The sequence below is a fragment of the Candoia aspera genome, chromosome 1, assembly GCF_035149785.1.
Source record: "Candoia aspera isolate rCanAsp1 chromosome 1, rCanAsp1.hap2, whole genome shotgun sequence".
Lineage (NCBI taxonomy): Eukaryota > Metazoa > Chordata > Lepidosauria > Squamata > Boidae > Candoia > Candoia aspera.
Window position 1 is genome coordinate 256822074 of NC_086153.1, and position 22642 is coordinate 256844715.

The 22642-nt window shown below is 45.9% G+C and overlaps 1 protein-coding gene across 2 annotated transcripts in view; it reads right to left on the bottom strand.

The window, feature by feature from the left end:
• The window catches only part of BBOX1 (gamma-butyrobetaine hydroxylase 1), a 49856-nt gene extending 37577 nt beyond the window's left edge, over nucleotides 1–12279 (bottom strand). Inside the window, exon 1 of one of the 2 annotated variants that reach the window (XM_063289556.1) lies at nucleotides 11903–12279. The gene's annotated coding sequence lies outside the window, so the exon portion shown is untranslated. Of the gene's footprint in view, nucleotides 1–7999; nucleotides 8523–11902 lie in introns of those variants that run through there. The other variant, XM_063289557.1, reaches the window with a different exon arrangement.
• Nucleotides 12280–22642: the final 10363 nt, after the last annotated feature.

Here is a 22642-nt window from a genome sequence, read left to right on the forward strand (position 1 = left end):
GGGTGCCATCGGGAGGTGGTTGCCGGTTTTAGGAGGCTGGTATGGAACACCGGGTGGAGTCTCCGGAGGTTGTGTGGCAGGTCCAGGCGTATTGCTACCGGGTTCACTATTTGCGTGACTCGGAACGGCCCGATGTACTTAGGCCCCAGTTTTTTCGAGGGTTGGGTTGACTTTAGGAACTTGGTGGAGAGATAGGCCATATCCCCCGCCTGGAACGTCGGTTGTTGGCGCCGGTGCTTGTCGGCCTGCTCTTTGTAAGCAGCCTGTGCCTCCTTCAGCGCCGCCGTGATTACTGGCCATGCTTCCGTGATCTTCCGTCCCCAGTCGCTGGCGTCCACCTGTGGTTCCGGGGGTTGAGGTAGCTCCGGTATGGGGACGAAGTCGCGCCCCGAGACTACTTCGAATGGGGTTTTCCCCGTGCTCGTGTGGACGGCGTTGTTGTATGCGACTTCGGCGAACGGGAGCAGTTCAGCCCAGTCGTCTTGGTGGTAGTTCGTATATGATCGTATAAATTGCTCTAAGGTGGCATTAAGAACCTCAGTGGCTCCGTCCGTCTGCGGATGCCAAGCCGTAGATAGGGCCTGTTGGGTCCCCGTCAGCTTCAGGAAGGCCCGCCAGAATTTGGAGGTGAACTGTGTGCCCCTGTCGGTCACCACACGTGCGGGACATCCGTGTAGCCTGTACACGTGGATGAGGAAGAGTTTGGCTAGTTGTTGTGAGGATGGGACCGACGTGCAGGGGATGAAGTGGGCCTGCTTTGAGAAGTAGTCCTTCACCACCCAAATGGCCGTTTTCTTCTGGCTGGGTGGGAGGTCCACTATAAAATCCATAGAGATTTCCTCCCATGGGCGGGAGGGTTCTGCCACCTGTTGCAATAGCCCCGCGGGTTTGCCTGGTGCCCGTTTGGCCCTAGCGCACGTTGGGCAGGACGCCACGTAGGTTTTTACGTCTCGCCTGAGCGCGGGCCACCAGAATTGGCGCCGTGTTAGGTGTAGGGTCTTGAGGAACCCAAAGTGTCCCGCTTGCTTGGCGTCGTGTGACCTATGCAAGATCGCCTGGCGTTGCGAGTCCGGGACGTAGATTCTGCCTTCCCCCCATGCCAGGTCTTGCGCCATCGTTACCTTGTCGGGGTTTGCCAGGAAACAGGGGTCGGTTTTGAGGGCGGCGGCGAGGTCCGTGCGCATTCCCCCTGGTAGTTGCGGTTGGCTTCTTTCCGTCGCCGGTTGTCCCGCCATCGGCTGCGCCGTAGCGTCGAGCTGCCTCCGTGCGCCGCTTCGGGTGGTCACGGCCATTCCCAGTTGCGAGGCGGATAGGACCGTCCCAATGGTGTCTGGGGCGGGCTCTTCGTCTTGGGGCAGCCGGGAGAGGGCGTCGGCCAGGAAGTTCTTCTTGCCCGGCATGAACTTCAGCTGGAAATCAAAGCGGCTGAAGAATTGGGCCCATCGGACCTGTTTTGGGCTAAGGCGTCTGGGCGTTCGTAGGGCCTCGAGGTTCCGGTGGTCCGTCCAGACCTCGAATGGTTGGGTGGCTCCCTCGAGTAGGTGACGCCATGTCTCTAGTGCCGATTTCACCGCGAAGGCTTCTTTCTCCCAGACGTGCCATCGCCTCTCTGTCTCGGAGAACTTCCTTGACAGGTAGGCGCATGGTTTCAGGAGCCCCGTGGAGTCTTTTTGTAGCAGGATGGCTCCCAGGGAGAAGTCTGAGGCGTCGGCTTGGACCACGAACGGCCGTTCTGGGTCCGGGTGTGCGAGGATTGGCTCCGTCGTGAACAGCGCTTTCAGCTTGTCGAATGCGGTCTGGCACGCGGGAGTCCAATTCAGCACTGTGCCTGGGTTCTTGGCGCGTCGGGTGTCCCCCACCCCTTTGGTTTTGAGGAGGTCCGTTAAGGGGAGGGCTATCTCAGCGAACCCCCGGGCGAAGGACCTGTAGAAATTCGCGAATCCCAGGAAGCTCTGTAGTTGCCGTCTGTTGCGGGGCCGCTCCCAGTTTAGCACCGCTTCGACTTTTGCGGGGTCCATTTCGATGCCATCCCCGGAGATTCGATACCCCAAATAGTCTAGGCGCTCTTTGTGAAACTCGCACTTTGTAGGCTTTGCATAGAGCTGCGCCCTTCTGAGCTTGTCGAGGACTTGCCTGACTAAGGTTACGTGTTCCTCGTGTGTTTTTGTGTAAATGAGGACGTCGTCGATGTAGACCAGGACCCCTTTAAACAGATGTTCATGCAGTACCTCATTGATGAGCTGCATGAACACCCCAGGGGCCCCCGCGAGTCCGAAGGGCAGTACCTTGTACTGGAAGGCGCCTAGGGGGCAGTTAAACGCCGTCTTCCATTCGTCCCCCTCCCTGATTCGGATGCGATAGTACGCCTCGCGAAGGTCCAATTTGGAAAAGACTTTGCCCGTGGAGAGGTGGGCGAGCATGTCCTTTACCAGGGGTAAGGGGTATTTGTTGGACAGGGAAGCCGCGTTTAGGCCCCGGTAGTCGGTGCAGAGCCGTAGGGTCCCGTCTTTCTTCTCCCGGAATAAGACGGGGGCTCCGACCGGTGAGCATGCTGGCTCTATGAATCCCCTGTCTAGGTTTTTATCGATGAACTCCCGGAGGGTTGCCATCTCCTTCGGGGTCATCGAATAGATCTTTGGTCTAGGTAGGGGGACGTCGGGCAGTAGGTCGATCCGGCAATCCGTCTTGCGGTGGGGGGGTAGTTGGTCTGCCTCTGCCTCTCCGAAGACCTCGGAGAAGTCGGCGTATTGTTCTGGTAGGTCTGCTGTGGTAGCGGCGTTGTCTTGTGTGGTCGCCTCCGCTCGTCCTACCGTGGGGTTGCTTTTGCCAGCTGGTGCTGGTGCTCGATACTCGCCGTCGCCGAATGTGAAGGTGCGGGTCGCCCAGTTGATCCGCGGGTTGTTTTTCGCGAGCCATGGCATCCCCAGGACTGCAATGGGCCGTCCGATGGGCGTGACTACGAACGATGTGCGCTCGGTGTGAGTGCCCATTTGCAGGGTGACCGGCTCGGTTTGTAGCGTGGCTGGTTTCCCTCCCGCTGTAGAGCCGTCCAGCTGGTGGAATGCCAGCGGCGTGGGGAGGGGGAAGCAGCGGAGGTCGAGTTTGGCGACTAGGTCGGGGTGGATGAGGTTTTTTGAGCACCCCGAGTCCACTAGTGCCGCGGCCGTGGTGGCTCCGTTGCCGGCAGAGAGTTGGATTGCTGCCATTATTACGGAGCTTTTGTTGTTTCGTTGAGGTGGTCCGCGTTGCTGTCCCACCGCCTGCCTCGCCACGCGTCTCAGAGCAGGCGGGGAGCATTTCCCGCCGGCTGGTCGGGGTCGGTATTGTCCTCTTCCCCCCAGTACGCGTCCCAGCCCTCTTCCGGTGTCGCTGTGGCCACGGTCATTCGGCGGTGAGGGGGCGGCCCCGGGTTGGGTGGTTTGGGGCTAATTTTCGGGGCGGGCTTGGGCGCGCTGGTCGGCGGTCGGTTGGCGAAGCAATCCGCCGTCTTGTGCCCTAATTTGCCACACTTCCCGCAGGGCTCCCGGTTGAACCTCTTTTTTGTGTATATGGGGCCGGCCATCCCCCCGTGTGGTGCGGGTACCTTTTTCCCGACATAGTTTGTGTCTTCCGTGGTTGTCATAAGGAAGGTGCGGTGCGCGTGTTCGGCTCTCCCCGCGAGGTGGATCCACCCGTGTAACGTTTCTGGGTCGTCGCGGTAGAGGGCCCATTGGAGAACGTCGCGGTTGAGCCCCCTTTTGAGGATTTCCAGCAGGGTGGTCTCAGACCAGTCGCAGACCTTTCCCGCGAGGGCTTTGAACTCCAGGGCGTAGTCAGGGACCGTGCGTGTGCCCTGTTTAAGTCTCTGGAGTGTGCTTTTCGCCCGTACTTTAGCTAGGGGGTCTTCGAAGTAGTCTTTCATCTCTTTGATGAAAGCAGGGAAGGTGGCGAGGGCGGGGGAGCTGGACTCGTACAGTTGGACGTACCAGTCCGCCGCCCTGTCTTGGAGTTTGATCGCCACGGCGGCGATCTTGTCGGCCTCGGAGTCATAGGAGTGTCCGTGCCTCCCCATGAACTCCCTAGCGTTGGTAATGAAAAACGAGAGTTTTGAGGGGGTCCCATCGAAGAAGATGGGGAAGTCCTTTGGGGCCCGGGCGTTTTGTGCGGCCCCGCCTCTCGCTTCCCGGGGTGTGGTGTCGGCCGCCTGTGCCGTCTGCTGGCTCTCCGCTGGCCCGTGTGGGTTCGGTGCTTCGCTCGAGGTGTGGGCTTGTGCGGGGACGTCGTTGGGTGGCGTGGGGGGCATAAGCGCCTGGAGCATGGTCCGGAGTTCCGTCAGCTGAGCCCGCATGGCCGCGAGTTCAGCTCGTGCCTCCTCGTCCACAGCCCGCGCCGCCGCTGGGGCCAGTTCCGTTGGCGCGTCCTCGGGGGTGGGTTGCCGGTGGGGTTCATCGTCCCTCCGCCGCGGGTCCGCTTCCTCCTCCGTCTGATGGGTGTCTCCGTCGTCCTCCTCCGTGTTGAGCACCGTGGGGCTGTCGCTCCACGCCCGTTGCTGGGGTGCGATGTGGGGCGCGGGGTCCTCCGCTGGTTTCGGAAGTCGTGCTGCTCCCTCCCGCGGTCGGGTTGCCTCCGTCGCCATCTCCCCTTGGGGTTGGAGCTGAGGCTCGGGTCGGGTGGGGTGGGCGTCCATGGCTCCGGGAGTCCGCGGTGCCTCTGGCCTCGGTCGGTCCTCCTCTGTCTCTTGCCGCGCGGCTCGCCCTCCTTGCCCGCGCCGTTCCGGCCTCATCTTGCTGGTCTTCTCGCCGTCTACTCCTCCCGCGGCTCGTTGTCGTCCGGTGGGGCTCGGCGAGGCTGAGTTTATGACTCTCAGCTTTATGTCATGCGCTGCCTACCTCTGAATAACGTTCAGACGCTGGTTTGCAAAGCAGGTTCTGGTTTATTTCAGGGTAGGTACAACGTTGGTAGAAAAAAGCTGAGAGTGACAGGAGCGCGCCGGTGCGGGGTTTAAATACCCCGCGCCGGTCAGCGCCCCCTCGCTCTCGGTCACGTCACCCCCCTTTGTCCCATGCGTTGCCCTGCCATTGGTTGAGGGTTTCCGGGATCGCCCATCCTCAGGTTTCCATTCTTCTGCTGATTGCTTTCAGCTGGGCGATCCCCGTTGTATTGCCGCTGATGGCTTGGGTGGCTCCGTGATTCGTTTAGCTATTGTTTGTTAGCCGTTAGTCGTTGTGGGTTGATGGCTACTTAACTTGTGCCCCTTCACTTATTTCCTTGTCATTGTCATGAGTGCCATTGCGCTGATGACTTTAGCTCAACGGCACTCATGACAGAGGTAAATTCCAGGCAAAAATGAGTATGATCAAAAACAAAGATGGCAAGGACCTAACAGAAGAAGAAGAGATCAAGAGAAGGTGGCAAGAATATACGAAGACCTGTATAGGAAGGATAACAATATCGGGGATAGCTTTGACGGTGTGGTCAGTGAGCTAGAGCCAGACATCCTAAAGAGTGAGGTTGAATGGGCCTTAAGGAGCATTGCTAATAACAAGGCAGCAGGAGACGATGGCAAAATCAACTTATATCCCCATACCAAAAAAGGGAAACACTAAAGAATGTTCAAACTATTGAACAGTGGCACTCATCTCACATGCCAGTAAGGTAATGCTCAAGATCCTGCAAGGTAGACTTCAGCAATTCATGGAGCAAGAATTGCCAGATGTACAAGCTGGGTTTAGAAAAGGCAGAGGAACTAGGGACCAAATTGCCAATATCCGCTGGATAATGGAAAAAGCCAGGGAGTTTCAGAAAAAAATCTATTTGTTTTATTGACTATTCTAAAGCCTTTGACTGTGTGGACCATAACAAATTGTGGCAAGTTCTTAGTGGTATGGGGATACCAAGTCATCTTGTCTGCCTCCTGAAGAATCTGTATAACGACCAAGTAGCAACAGTAAGAACAGACCACGGAACAACGGACTGGTTTAAGATTGGGAAAGGAGTACAGCAGGGCTGTATACTCTCACCCTACCTATTCAACTTGTACGCAGAACACATCATGCGACATGCTGGGCTTGAGGAATCCAAGGCTGGAGTTAACATTGCTGGAGGAAACATTAACAATCTCAGATATGCAGATGATACCACTTTGATGGCTGAAAGCGAAGAGGAACTGAGGAGCCTTATGATGAAGGTGAAAGAAGAAAGTGCAAAAGCTGGCTTGCAGCTAAACCTCAAAAAAACCAAGATTATGGCAACCAGCTTGATTGATAACTGGCAAATAGAGGGAGAAAATGTAGAAGCAGTGAAAGACTTTGTATTTCTAGGTGCGAAGATTACTGCAGATGCTGACTGCAGTCAGGAAATCAGAAGACGCTTAATCCTTGGGAGAAGAGCAATGACAAATCTTGATATAATAGTTAAGAGCAGAGACATCACACTGACAACAAAGGTCCACATAGTTAAAGCAATGGTGTTCCCCGTAGTAACATATGGCTGCGAGAGCTGGACCATAAGGAAGGCTAAGAGAAGGAAGATCGATGCTTTGGAACTGTGGTGTTGGAGGAAAATTCTGAGAGTGCCTTGGACTGCAAGAAGATCAAACCAGTCCATATGCCAGGAAATAAAGCCAGACTGCTCACTTGTGGGAATGATACTAAAGGCAAAACTGAAATACTTTGGCCACATAATGAGAAGACAGGACAGCCTGGAGAAGATGCTGATGCTAGGGAGAGTGGAAGGAAAAAGGAAGAGGGGCCGATGAAGCAAGATGGATGGATGATATTCTAGAGGTGACGGACTTGTCCCTGGGGGAGCTGGGGGTGTTGACGACCGACAGGAAGCTCTGGTGTGGGCTGGTCCATGAAGTCACGAAGAGTCGGAAGCGACTAAACGAATAAACAACAACAGTATATTGATTCTTTTCCTTGTCACTTCCCTATATAAGTTAACCATTGCATAAGCTGCTTTGCTTGCTAACCCTGAAATCCCTTTTTTCCCCATCTACTCTCATGTAGCTGTGAATGCTGCATTGGCATCTTAGTAAATGAAGCTTTTCTGAGAATTTGATATTAATGGCACCATAGACCACTGAACAGCTTCCTTAACTTGGTTTCCTCCAAATGTGATGGTTTTCCATAATTCCTACTTTTTGGTTGGAATTACATTCTCTCCGCCACAAACCACAACTGAGCAAATGTCTCTGAACTTATACACAGAGAGTTCTATTTTGAAGAAAAGCAATACTAATTTATGAAAAATTATCACTGCAGACAAGAGATCATACATCTGGAGAGTATTTAATCATTGCACTCTGTTTTCTGTACAGGCATGCAAAAAGGCAATGCTTACATCTTTCTACACTTATAGATGCACCCTTCCTTGCCACACACAGGCAAGTAGAAACATGCAGACAATTGGACTCGCACCTCCACAATGGCCTGAAATTCAAAAGATTCTGAAGGAAATGGCATTGTGTAATTAAGTGAAACAATCAGATAATCTACTACATATGTTCTCTCCTTACTGCTCATATTGAGTATGTTCACTATTGCTGATGATAATGGCTGGGTGTCACAAAACATGGGGATGGGGGGAATTACACTTCTTTTCAGTGCTATTTGCAACAGGGAGAGAATCAGCTGAAACCAGAGCAAGGCAGCACATGGAACAGTGGTAATATCAGTTTAACTGTAGCTAAATGCACTGTTGTCCACATACAGGACTCCCCCAATAAAAGTAATGCACTATTATGTAGTATGTGCATGCATGGGCATATACGAATTTAGCATTAAAATGGAAAGCTGCTTTCACATCTCTTGCCATCAACTGTTGTGATAATTGAGTGGCAATGGCACAAACTTCAAATATAGTCAGGCCAAGAGTTTTCCAGGTGGCTTGCAAATCTGTCCTGTTGTTACCTATTCCATCATTAGCAGAGGGGAAACATAGATTTACAATACTAGTCTATTTTCTTTGGAAAGAAATCACAGAACAGAAGCTCACAATTTCTACTTATTTCAGTTACCTGGATCATCTAGCAGCTTTTTTTTAAGGTGGTAAGAATTATGAGAGGAACATATAATTCCCATTGATATCTTAATTACATAATTACAAGATCTGTTGACTTCATGTAACTGGTATTAAAGTTTGCTATATCTCTGGAATCAGGTAAAGGTAAAATATACTTTGAGTCAAGTTCAGCTCCTGATGACTTCATAGTTTTCTTGGCAACATTAAAGAAATGAATAAAGTATTTTTAATTATGTCTGGTAGGTGCCTGTTGTGATTCGGGAAGGGGAGGGGAGGGGTATATAGCTTTGAAAAAACTATCTTCCAAAACACAGCAATAAAATTGCTCTTTGTATATAAGCACACAACACAGAAGATGTACACAACATAGATCAGGATTATTGTCTAAATCCTGAACAACCTTCTTACCAAATACATAAAGGTAGTCCTTGACTTATGACTGTTCGTTTAATGATGGTTCAAAGTTACAATGGCCTCAGAAAAAGTGCTTTACGACCTGTACTCACACTTACAACTGTCGTAACCCCCTCACAGTCACGTGATTGCAATTCAGGCACTTGGCAACCAGCTCACATTTACGACTGGTTGCAGCGTCCTGCAGTCACGTGACTGCGATTTGCGACCTTTTTTCCTGGTTTCCAGCAAAAAATGTCCATTGGGGAAGCTGGATTCGCTTAACCACGGTGATCTGCTTAACAACTCATGATTCGCTTAACGACCATAGTAAAAAGGATTGTAAAATTGGGTCCGGTCACGTGATGACTTGACTTACAATCACAACTTACGACAGAAATTCCTGTCCCAATTGCGGTCTTAAGTCAAGGACTACCTGTATGGTCTTACACATGCTTATGGCCTGTGTAGTTCTCTCTCCCTATCAACCCCCACTTTAATTTTATTTATCCTGCTCAATTTTTAGACACTTTGCATTCTGTCTTCAGGACTTTGGTTACCATTATGTTAGTTTTGAACTTCTCAAAATACTGCTTTTGCTTCCCTCCCTAAATCACATTGCTTTTGATATCCAGTCCCTTTCTCTATTCAACAAAATTACCAACTATGCTCCATTTCTTTTCAGTCAAATGGCCTGTTGCTAGTATCTCCTAGGCTTCTCTGTGTATTTATTTCAGTTTAAGGTGTTCATGGATCCCTTTAAATGTTTCCCTACTCTGAACAAGAGAAGCTATTACAGAAATTATGCTTAATTGTGTTGATGATACACTACAGACATGCATTTGAAGAGGGGAAGACAATCAGCATATACACAAGTATATATCCAATAATGTCATATACTGTCGAAGGAAGAGGTAAATTATCAGAAAGTTAAAAAATAAGAAGGAAGTTCAGTTTACTGCAGCCAGCTGGTATGTGGGAACTTCTGTAATATGTAGCCAGTATCTTACATGTCAGCTAGGAATTTAACTGGGGAAATATATTCCATGCTGTTCTTTCCCTGAGCTTCTTCTTCATACACACCCGGTTCCTCTGAATCTTTTTTAGAGCTGTAGAAGTTTCAAAGTTCTGGTATATATTTTGAAATTTGGTGATCAAACTCCTTAAGGAAGCAGAATACAAAATTGGATGACTGAATGGTGGAAGACAGTTCCCTTGGCTCCAGCTTTCATCAATGCTGTGCTCTCTGTCCCTGGGGCACCAATAGATACCAGCTGCCACTGCTGAGGAATCAGGGGAGTCAGCTTGAAATATGGATTCTTTCTCCCAATGCAAGTTCATGTCTTGAACATAGAATTCAATATTCAAAATTCTGCTGGTTAAATTAAGTCAAATTTAAAGTTTTGTTTTGTTTATAGCAAAATTTGCTTTGGACAGCTTATTAAAGAAATTTTTCTGGGATTGGTTTAATGAACTTTATCTATAACAAAACAAAACTGAATATAAATGGGGTTTATTAGAGAAATAAATAAAACTGAATATTAATTGGGTTTCTTATTAGAGGAAGATTAATGATAGGCCAAACTTCTTATTCAAAAGGTATTAACAGTGTTTAGTGCCATCAACTGGACATAAAATGGGTATGAGTGTTTAATGGCAATCAAAAATAAAATAGTTGAGTTATTCAGCCATTTGAACTGCCCAAGTTTTTACTGGTTTCTGGGTAGTGATCCTTAATACAAACTCATAAAAGCATTTGCTCACAGACTTAATCTACACTTCTACATCACACAGTCTGTAAGTTATTCATAGCCCCTGGATCTAGGCCTGGCCTTTTGAGGAATGAGCAGTCATGCCTTCCTTTCAGGGCTGCTGGGACCTTACTTTCTCTCAAAGAAGCATTAACTATAGCTTGGATTCAGCTTCCAGTTCTCTACTTAGCAGTTTTCCTAAGCCAAGTGAGGCAGATGGTCCAATCCACAGGTGGCAGGACTGAAATCACAAAGAACTTTATCTACTTTCTTGAGATTCAGAGGCTCAAAAACCCCCCAGAGGTCACAAGATGTCACCTACGTCATATCAATAGATTCCATCCATCCTTCCATATATCTGTGCTATCGATTTCTAAGTATTTATGATTGATAATTTCTTTCTTTTTAAAGATTTTTTATCCTGCTATTTTCACATACCAATTTCTTTTAAATGATCAGAGTGTTCAATAATCTATCATCAAGTTAATTTCTTGCAGAGTGTTAAACGAAACATCTGGTTTAGTTGTCTGCAGCAGGCCAAGTGAAATTATCAGAACTCACATGGTATAAAAAGATTGTGGCTGATCTCCCAAGTTCATAATCCCTTAATATTAAAATATTACATATCCCATGAATGTTACTCTGAGATAACATACATTTACACAAATGGAAATAACTCTATGGTGGTATATATATTTTTTTTAGGTTGTATCATAGGAAACATGTTTCTAACTCTGTCTGATTATACCAAAGTTCCATTCAGTGTACAGTATCAGGTCATTTCTTCGAACTATACTACTACTATTTTTAAGTGGTGGCTTGTTTCTGGCACAGCAATGAGCCTTCAGGCATCTGCTTTTTCTCAATGTTACTGTGAAGGCCAACAGTAATTAATCACCTGCCACCAGTGAGGGACTTCATAATCCTGAATTTAACTGCAACATTTGAAGGGGCATTGAATGTTCAAACTTAGGTGGAGACTATACTTTTTGATCTTGATCTTGCTGTGCTGGGTCTTCAAGTAAGCATCCTCTGTGTTCACTGCATGGCTGCATATTCATGAGGGGGATTGTACCATTTTTCCATGTGGATGTTTATAGATTGAAATAAAATCAATTGTATTCACACCACTGTTAGACAAATTTCTGTTTTACATCAACTTTTGCACTGGGTGCAAAGATCCTGTTAGCCTATTAACTTTTGCTCCCCCCCTGCCACCCTCAACCTAGTAAGGATTGCAAACTGTACCTAGATCTATCTCACGTATTACATACTTACATGTTTACTCAGATTAGTCCAGTGTTTCTCAACCTTGGCAACTTTTAAGATGTGTGGACTTCAACTCCCAGAATTCCCCAGAGGAATTGAAGTCCACACATCTTAAAAGTTGCCAAGGTTGAGAAACACTGGACTAATCTAATAAACTAAACAGGTACTTATAAAAATTAAATTATATATGCTGAAAATAAAGGGAAGGGCATATTTTCAATTAACTGTTTACCCAGGAAAAAGTGATACCTGACATTCAATAATGGCTCTCCTCCATTTCATTCCTCTAAGAGTATAGTTAAATGTTCTGTATATGGAACAGCGTTTAGCCATACAACCTGCAAAAACCATAAGGGCTGTCCAGCTCAGGCTCACATTTCAGGGGTCCTCTGCAAAAATCGTCCTATTTTCTCAGCAACCTTTATAAAGTCTGGTGCCCTGTTCCAGGGCTTTCAAGTAGCACCGAATGGCAGATGAAATCCTACCTTACAGGGGAAGATGACTCACAGGCTTCTTTACGCCCATCTATTTCCAGCCTCATACAGTACAGTAGGCAATAGGAGCCGCTTCTTCTCCTGACCAGGCCGAAAAGGTCCCTCTCCGTCCTGACTCCCCGGAAGATAAACCGCAGCCAAAGGGGGAGACCACAAACGTTAAAAACTGGAGAACCGGCGAAAAGCCGTGGCCAGCTCCTGCTTTGACAGGGCAAAAGGAAAGTAGGCTAGCGGGCGCAGCCAGCAAAGACTGGTGGCAGGAACAAAGGTCCACTGTCTGGCTTGGCCGCCCGTGAAACAGCGGTATCATCTGTGAGTGGCGCTATAGCGAGAGAGAATCGCGCGCACGCTCAAACTCAACCTTTGGGGGACAGCGTAACCTACGCGCGCATTGCACCTTGGGAGATGGAGTAGGGTTGCTGGCCTTTTGCCACCGCTACCTTTACATGTGCGGAGCGGAACCAGGAAGGTGTCCCAGCGGTGTCAATGGAGCGCGTGTTCCGTGCTCAGGACTCCGTGACAAAAGAGGCAGAACGCTGCACCCCCGGGGCTCGCATCCGAGGCCCTGTGCCTCTCTCGAGTCGAGGATGTTCGACTGGTTGCTAAGGAGATTCCCGGGGGAAATTCCGAGTCAGTGAAGCGAGTGAGAGCTGCTGCTGTGCCTGGCAGCGTTAGGCCTTCTAGTAGGAGCAACACCACCTCCCGCCATGGAGGGCAGGCGGCACGAGGACAAGCGGGCGCTGCAGCTTGCTTGGGAAAATGGGTGCAGGAATGAAGGGAACCGAGAATTGGTAGTTCTCTCCCGCTTCCTTATCTTTGTCCGCGAAGGCTGGATCTGTCGCACTGTCTCTCCAGGCAGCACTAGAAGCCAGTTCTGCTCTATAGGATTGGGAGGGGGTGAGCAAGAGAGGAGATGAAGAGCAGCGGCTGTTTTCTATTGCCTGCATGCTTGCTTTTTAAGAAATAGTCAGAAATGGCAGATCCTGCAGCAAAAAGTATAAGGGGGCTGGATGTACTGCTCTTTTGGTGGTGGTGGTGGGGGTGTCCACTCTTCCACTTTCCTGAAGGAGCAGCAGAAAAGATGAGACAGCGCTTTCTCAATCACAGAGCTGTCATTTCCAATGGGCTTTTTATTTAAAAATAAAAATAGTTAAAACTTATTAACACTTATATTTATCATTGGGTGGGGTTAAGTTCTGAATCAGACTTCCCCAGACTGGTGTCCTGAAACTTTTACTCCCATTATCCTCAGCTAGTAACAGAGGCAGTGTGAGGGTTTTAGGAGTGGTCCAACTCATTTGGAAGAGACCAAGTGTCATGTTCACTGTTTCAATGTGCACTGTACATCGTAACCTTTCACATGCCATGGTGCTGACGTGCGTTTCTGTTGGGAGGGAGCTGCTGTGAAACCTTGTGCCAAGCTCTGTATCTATGTTCATTTCAATGGAATGTGTTTAGGTTATGTGCTCTGCTCGCGGACCAGCAGAGGCCGTTAGGAGCACCTGGGATTGTGAGCCTGGGAAGATTCTACGGGGGGAGGGGTTTCATTTGCACTGAGGGTTTTTAGTTTGCATTTGGTGCGCTTTTATCATTCTCAGCTTTCTTTGTGATCCTGCATACTATTCTTTAATAAATCAGATATCTTTGTGATCCTGCTTATGAGTCTGATGGTGTTTAGAATAGGCAATCGTTACACCAAGTTGAGCAAAACTGTCAAGTATTTCCAGGTATTGATTATGATTATGTGCCATCAAGTTGTTGTCAGTTCTTAGTGACCACGTAGATTGATATAGATTCTTATTAAAATCTGAACTGTAATAATCAGTGGTGGTTTTCTGATTAGTCCATAGCTGATGACTTCAGCAATCTATTCCTGGCGAATTAAATTAGCTTCCTTGAGTGATATGAGAATTAATTCATTGCCCAGATAGTTCATTGCTGAAACTCAGATGTTCAAGGGGTTCTTAAACCTGTATTTAAACTGTACTTTAATTTGACACCATTTAAGCAGGCAATGATACCTCTAGGTAGAATCTTTGGACTAGATTCAGAAAGCTTATGTCATGACTCCATTTCATTTCCAAGTGTAGTTGTATTAATAATATTTATTTATTTAATTTTTAATCCCACCTTTTATTATTTTTATAAATAACTCAAGATGGCGAACATACCTAATACTCCTTCCTCCTCCTGTTTTCCCCACAACAACAACCCTGTGAGGTGAGTTGGGCTGAGAGCGTGCGTGTCATGCGCTGCCTACCTCCGAATGATACTCAGACGCTGATTCTGTGGAACAGGCTCTGATTTATTCGCAGTGTAGGTACAGTATAGGAAAAAAGCTGAGAGTGACAGGAGCGGGCCGGTGCGGGGTTTAAATACCCCACGCCGGTCAGCGCCCCCTCACTCGTGGTTACGTCACCCCCCTTTGTCCAACACGTCCTGCCGGTAGGTGAGGGGTTGCGAGGCCCCGCTGGCGTTCCGGGATCGCCCATCATCGGTTTCTCTATTCCTCCGGTGATTGCTGTCAGCTGGGCGATCTCCGTTGCGTTAGCGCTAACAGCTTGGGTGTGCCTCGCGATCCGTTTAGCCATTGTTTCTTGTCCTTCCGTCTTTGTCAGTTGATGGCTACTTATCTTGAGCCCCTTCCCCTGTTTCCTTGTTATTGTCATGTGTGCCATTGCGCTGATGTCTTCAGCTCAACGGCACTCATGACATACTGCCCCCTGTCCGAATAGTGCCCCCCCCGGTTTTTTTTTTTTTTTTTCCAGGAGAGCTGTCAAAATGGTTTTTTGAAATTCCCGCCGGAGTGTTTTTCGCCCCTCCCTTTGTTCCGCCCACTACCACGTGCCTTCCTAGGGTGTGTTCTTAGTGCGCATGCCCAGGTCACGCCCTGGCGTGCGCATGCTCCGGCCACACCCTGTTTGTTTGGCTCAGTTCGACGAGGAGGGAGGCGTGGCTGGTCGGGTGCTTATCCTTCTTTTTTATTTAAAGTGCGTCGCCTTTGTTATGTGTGCTCCTGGGCGTTGCCCCCAGGATGCCCTGTTGACTTGCTTGCCACTCCCCCGTGGGCCTGGGGTGGGGGGAGGGTGTTGGCGACGGCTTGTTATTGCCTCGTGGGCCCGGGGCGGGGGGGGTGAGTCCCGGGGGGGGAGGTCCACCCAAGTCGCGGGCTTGGGGGGGCCCTTTCCGTACCAGTCCGCCGCCCGGTCTTGTAACTTGATCGCCACGGCAGCGATCTTGTCCGCTTCGGAGTCGTAGGAGTGTCCGTGGCTCCCCATGAACTCCCTGGCGTTCGTGATAAAGAACGACAGTTTCGCGGGGTTCCCATCAAAGAAGATGGGGAAGTCCTTTGGGGCCCGGGCGTTTTGTGCGCCCCTTCCTCTCGCTTCCCGGCCTGTGGTGTCGTCCGCCTGGGCCGTCTGTTGGCCTTCATTTGGCCCGTGGGAGTTCGCCGCTTCGCTCGGGGTGTGGACCTGTGCGGGGACGTCGTTGGGCGGCGCGGGGGGCATGAGCGACTGAAGCATGGTCCGGAGTTCCTTCAGTTGGGTCTCCATGGCCGCGAGTCTAGCTCGTGCGTCCTCGTCCACGATCCGCGCCGCCGCTGGGGCCGGTTCCGTCGGTGTGTCGGCGGGGGTGGGTTGCCGGTGGGATTCAGTCTCTCTCGGCCATTGGTCCGCTTCCTCCGCCATCTGCTGGGTTGCTCCATCGTCCTCCGTGCTTACCGCCGTTGGGCTGTCGCTCCACGCCCGTTGCTGGGGTGCGATGTGGGGCGCGGGGTTCTCCGCTGGTCCCGGGAGGTATGTTGCTCCCTCCCGTGGTCGGGTTGCCTCCGTCGCCATCTCCCCTTGGGGTTGGAGCTGAGGCTCGGGTTGGGTCGGGTGGGCGTCCATGGCTCCGGGAGTCCGCGTTGCCTCTGGCCTCGGTCGGTCCTCCTCTGCCTCTTGCCGTGCAGCTCGCCCTCCTTGTCCGCGTCGCGCCGGCCTCATCTTCTTGGTCTTCTCGCCGTCTACTCCTCCCGCGGCTCGTTGTCGTCTGGTGGGGCTCGGCGAGGCTGAGTTTATGACTCTCAGCTTTATGTCATGCGCTGCCTACCTCCGAATGATACTCAGACGCTGATTCTGTGGAACAGGCTCTGATTTATTCGCAGTGTAGGTACAGTATAGGAAAAAAGCTGAGAGTGACAGGAGCGGGCCGGTGCGGGGTTTAAATACCCCGCGCCGGTCAGCGCCCCCTCACTCGTGGTTACGTCACCCCCCTTTGTCCAACACGTTGTCCTGCTGGTAGGTGAGGGGTTGCGAGGCCCCGCTGGCGTTCCGGGATCGCCCATCATCGGTTTCTCTATTCCTCCGGTGATTGCTGTCAGCTGGGCGATCTCCGTTGCGTTAGCGCTAACAGCTTGGGTGTGCCTCGCGATCCGTTTAGCCATTGTTTCTTGTCCTTCCGTCTTTGTCAGTTGATGGCTACTTATCTTGAGCCCCTTCCCCTGTTTCCTTGTTATTGTCATGTGTGCCATTGCGCTGATGTCTTCAGCTCAACGGCACTCATGACAGTGCGACTGGCCCAAGGTCACCCAGCCAGCCTTCAGGCCTAAGATGGGACTAGAACTCACAGACTCCTGGTTTCTAGCCTGATGCCTTAACCACTAGACCAAACTGTAAGTATACAAAATATACATACAAAATATAAAATATTCCTCCTGAAGAAAAGAGAAAAAGGCAATATTAATAGATTTCCTTTTCCTTCTTTAACCTTTGGCACCAATTGCTCCATGGTTCAAAAATGTGAATTTGTCTTACCTAGTTTGTTGTGGGTACATATGAAAATAGGAATCCATAAGTTAATGATAGTTGCATATTTTGCTCCAGTGAATAGTAAAAGTGGAAGAAACAAAGATTATTTTTTGCAGGAATTGTACAATGCTCTGAAGGAATGTGATGGCGAGGGGAAGAATTATTCTGTTAAGTGGCATGAATGGATGGGTGGGAATGAGATGAATAAATAAAAAGTAATGGGGCCTTTTAGAAACCTAAGAATGAATTAGAATGGTGACTGGTGAATAACTAATTAGAAATAGAGCTATTTGTTTCAAATGTGTGGCTGAAGCATAAGCCTATTGTGCATACAAGACAATAAAATGAATACAGTTCTAAAAGCATGATTGTTTTGATCATTTCTGGTGAAAATTTGAGAGAATTAGTGAAGGATGCAAAAGTGATAAAAGGTTATAAACTATTATAACATGAAAAGTGGATTTTGGGGGGAAAATGGCCATGGAAGAAAAGGAAAGAAGTGAAAGAAATTAAAGTAATAGTAGAACCACTCCAGGAAGAGAATGTACAAGTATGAATAGGTATTAGAAGACAGATCATGATCTCCTTGAATCTCTACAGGAGTATGGCAGCAGGTATAAAAGGCATAACTGGTTTCTTAAGGGTACCTGCTGACCTGCTTAATGTACGTGAGGACTATATCTGTGCCTCGTGATAGGAAAAATAATGTTATTGTTCCATTATGCAAAGGAAAAGGCAGAAAGAGTAAAAAGTACAGGAGGATTATTTGTGAAGTGTGCCTGGGAAAGTATTCAGCAGAATACTGATTGAAAGAATTTGAGAGGTGACAGCAAAATTTGGTATGTCTGACAGTGGGTGTGCAGACTAGATTTTGCTGTTCAGCAGGTCACTGAGAAATGAATGTGAGAAAGGAAGTTTACTGCATATTTGTTGAATTAGAGAAAATGTATGATAACATGGATTTTATCATATGCTTGAATTATGGAATATTTTGTGTGAATATGGAATTGAATATAATAAGAGTAGTTTTAACTGCTAAATGTAACAAGAATAATATATGGTGGAAGTAAAGTATGCATGAGAATAGATGGAATGCTTAACAATGATTAAACATTTAGCAGGGATTAAGGCAGAAGTGTTAGATGTCTCCTTGGTTGTTTAATGTACTTATGGATAAATTTGTAAAAATGCTTGCAATGACATTAGAGGTGCGTTGGTTGGGAATGTGGATGTATAAGTACTTTTGTGGGTAGGCGATTCTGTGTTGTTGGATGAGAACCTGAATGATTTGCAGTGAATTTTTGAAAGTTTGTATGATGTAATAAGGAGTGTAGACCTGAAACCTATCAAAGATCAATGTTATCATATTTGACAGGAGAAATAGAGTGAATGGTTGCAGATTATATATAGACATCTATTACAGCAAATAGATGAATGTATGTACTTTGATAGAATATTTCCTAAAGATGCAGAAAATTTAAAATGTCCAAATGCAGGTAGAAAGATAGTAAATAATACATGGTCTGTTTCAAGAAGTATACATTTGTAAAAAGAAGCAAAAATGGCTGCACGTAAGAGCTGAGCTTCTGCCAGTCTTGCTATATTGGAATGAGAGTTGGTTATATCAGGGGAAACATAAAAACCAGTTGAAAGCATTGGGATGGGATATTTAAGAAGTGTGTGTAGTGATACAAGAAGAGTTAGGTTCAAGAATGAATGAGTGTTGAATGAATGTTGATTGACTATGAAAGTGAATGACCAGTACAAAAGAAGAATGTGGTGGTTGGTTGTATGTAAAGAGAGAATGAAGAAGGGTCAAGTTACAAAACAAATACCTAAAAGAAGAGTGCATGGTTCAAAAAGAGGGGAAGACCAAGAAAATTGTGGTTGGATGAAGTTGATGAGCAACGCAAACAAGTAAGAAATTTAAAGAATAAAAGGCAATGTATGAAGCATTGTATGGATCTGGTGGAAGCAAGTTTGGTTTGCAAAAAGAGAAAGGTATAGAGAGATGTAGCAAATGGTATTGGTGTAAATTAGAGTTAGGTACAGTATATTTCCTTTTTCTTACTGCATGTTTTTACTTACTGTTTCTTTCCCCCTTTCTGCTATTTGCATAACTTTGCAAAATAAAATAAAATGAAAGATGGTGTGAGCATAGAATTCTGAGAGCTAAAAATATTTTTGCAGCTTTTTGCACAGAAGCAATATAGTCTGGAGTGTTTGCTTGACTGGTGCATCCTATGAAAAGTATAAAGGGTACTGTATGAGATCCAAGTGGAAAAGAGTGTTATCCAACCAAAATAAAGTCTACTCCCTTTTAGATTACATAATTGTTCAGCAGACGTATGACTTCCTATGATTACCCTTCTATTTTCAAAATGCTTATAAAATCGGTATTTTAAATAGAAATATCTAGAGCAATATGTAATGCAAATCTGGAGCTCATTTCCTTTACAGTGTGTTACATATTTTTGTTGCTGTCACAGTATCATTTTACTGAAACATTTAATATTAAGTTAATTTACTGATTCCATCAAGTCCCAGGTTGGCCATCATTACCACCCAATTAAACGGAAGTATTTCAAATTATTATTTTATCCTGCATTTTACTTTGGGCAGTAATTTATTATGCTTTTTATACTGCTATTCCCCAAAGAAGCTTAAGATGACGTACTGTAGTTTCTTCCTGCAATCCCTTTGTATTTTCATAATTGTGAGGTTAGTTAGGCTGAACAGGTTTTTGAAACCTGTTTATTTGCTAGAATGTCTTTATAGTCTAGCATTACTAGCTCTTAAAAGGCATCCACAGGTATGACCACTGCTTCCCAGCATCTAGTTTTCACTCACAGTGACAAATTTTTATGCTATAATTATTTTAAAAACAGTGCTATCTAGATGCTGCAGCTGTATCCACAGTCACAGGCATACAATACAGGCATACCTCAGAGATATTGTGGGTTCAGTTCCAGACCACCGCAGTAAAGCGAAGAAAGCAATAAAGTGAGTCACCCAGATTTTTTGGTTTCCCAGGGCATATAAAAGTTACGTTTAGATTATACTGTAGTCTATTAAGTATGCAATAGCATTATGTGTAAAAAAATGTACATACCTTAATTAAAAACACTTTATTGCTAAAAAATGCTAATCATCATCTGAGCCTTTTGCTGTGGGAAAAATGGTGCTGTTAGACTTGCTCGACACAGGGTTGCCACAAACCTTCAATTTGTAAAAAAACCACCATTATCTGCGAAGTGCAATAAAGCGAAGTGCAATAAAATGAGGTATACCTGTATTAGTTCCTTGATGAGGGTAATGTCTTCTGCTTGCTTCTCTGTCTGATATTAGGGTGCTGGGCGTTTGGGTCTGTTTCCTTCTTAGCTTTTCTATTGTCTCTTTTGAATGGTGTGTAAATGTGATTTATCTCTATGTGTCTATTGATTGTTGATGTGTCTGAATGCCAAGCATCCAGGAATTCCCTAGCGTTTTTGGATTTAGCTTGGTCTGGGATGCTCACCATTTCCCAACTGAAACTATGGTTGAGTCTGTCCATGTGTTGTGAGATTAAGGAATTTTCATCATGTCTTCTGATGTCTGCGTGTGCATGTGTGTATGTATGTATTTGTGTGTGTGTTTATGTATACACACAAACATTTACAATTAGGCATCCTTGAAAAGGCTAGGTTTTTTTAAATGTATTAATGGAGTGTTTAAAATAAACATTCCAAAGAAAACCCAGAATAAAATACTTTATTGACTTAATAACAAGGTTTAGAACAGTAAGGAATATGTAATCATAGCATCCTGTTTAGAGAATGTTACAGGAATATTATCATCGGATCACTTATGATAAGCAGGATTACTCAGAACCAATCTTGGAAACAAATTAGAAGAGATTACCATTCTTTTACATTTTAAGGATTTTTCAAATATCTAAAAGTATGTAACTAGTAAAAATGGGAGACTTTTTGATCCTCATAACTTGGTATTAGTTGTATAATCATATCCAATCATGTGCTAAATGAGCAGAGAAACAATAATGACTTTTTAAAGAATTAAAATTTGTAAGGAAAGATTATTTAATATAACATCATAGTGTCCAATAAATTAGTATGATTATGATATTAATGTTTTGCTTCCACAATCAATTTCATGTATTCTCATTGGGTCAACATCCTGGACAGGGTTTGGTGTTCAATCTCTTTTTGCATTAAATTCTGACTTGAGCTCCACCCCTTTGGAAAACATTTAGATGCTTTTTCTGCTAACCTCTCCATATACTGTACATACTTAAGTGCAAACAATAAATTTAATCAACAAAATCATAACAATATGATTCCACGGAAACCTCCAAGATTTAGGTGTTCCAATCAAAGTCCATATCCTTTGGCTTTATTGGTTATTAAGAATTCAGTCAATGAACAGGCATCATTTATATAATCCATGGAACTGAGTAATTTAAGAGCAGTATAATCGTGACTGAGCTCCATCTGTGAAGTGGCTGCATAAACATTTTCTACCTTTGCCATTCCAAGCCAAGAGGAATTGCCAAACCAGACTGAACAGTATCTATGAAATGTGGAGAGGTGGTTGTTGTTGCTGAATCATTTCCAACTCTTTATGGCCTGATGGACTTCGTTTTCTTCTTTGAGTTCTGGTAGGGTTGTGTTGTGTTAGTGATCATAATATCTACCCATCTAATCTTCTGTTGACCTCTTTTTTGATTGCCTTTGATTTTTCCAAGCAGATGGAGTCAACTTAAATTACACACACCATATTTAGACTGCAAACATCTGGACAACTAGATGACAGCAGAGATACAGACACATTGCAATTCTTTACTGCCATCTAATTGTCCTCTGAATTTCTGCAGCCCAGATATAGTATACTTGCTTTTCTGGTATTCCTGGGGAAGGAGAACACCTTCCTTATGTGGTCCAAATCTTAGGCACAATGTTCACTGGGAAAACTAACCAAGAGAACAAGAAATTAGGGAAGATTTGAGTCCTTGTAGTAGATTCAGTAACACATTTAGTGCTAGAATCCTCATGCAAAAAGTCACTGAGTTCCTACTCCTTTAGTAAGTTGAAAAGGAAATTCAGCTGAAAGTTCCTTTTTTACACAGCAGTTAAATCTGTAGCTGCCTTAACCTCTTTATATCACTTTTATCCTTGTTCACTGTAAACTGGACCTAATAAACCAAGTTTTAACAAACTGCATAATGGATTCTACAAAAAATTCTTGGCATGCCAAAAGAAAAATCTGTCCAAAATCTTTGATAAATATTAACATCTCCCCCAATTACAGGGCTTAAACATGTTTTAAGTATTTGTTAAATATGTATTAAAACTATATAAATGCAAAATTCCCTTTTTTGCAATGTTGAAATTAATATTAGCTTCAATTCAAAACAGGCTAAGTTGCAATAAAAACAATATTTTGAAAAATCCCTCCATGCAGTTTTGCTTTTGTCCCAGAAGATAGATGATTTCAAGACACAGAAGCTAGCAAAAAGTATGGAAAGGACAAAATTATTGATGATTTATGTTAAAAGAACTACAACTAGCTTTAAGAGCCAGACATACTTACATGGTAGCTAGTAGTCTTTCAAGGAACTATGTTTAGAAATGAGTATGTTTAGAATCTTGAGGGAAAAAAGCAGCTGCTTCTCATAAATGTGGATTCATACTGTGAATAATAAAGAGAAAATGATAATGCAAAAGAAGGCAGTGAATGATGATGCAAAAGGGGATAGGAATCCTTTCCCTTTAATACAGAAGGGAAATAGGCAAGTGAACCAACATGCAAGCAATCTTGTGTACTAAGTATTGTCCTGTTGAGTCTTGCCCTATTGAAAACCCTAAAATTATGATTTAAAATGACATAAAAGTACCACTTCCTATTTCTATTTTTAAAAAAGAAAAATCACAGCTTTAAATAC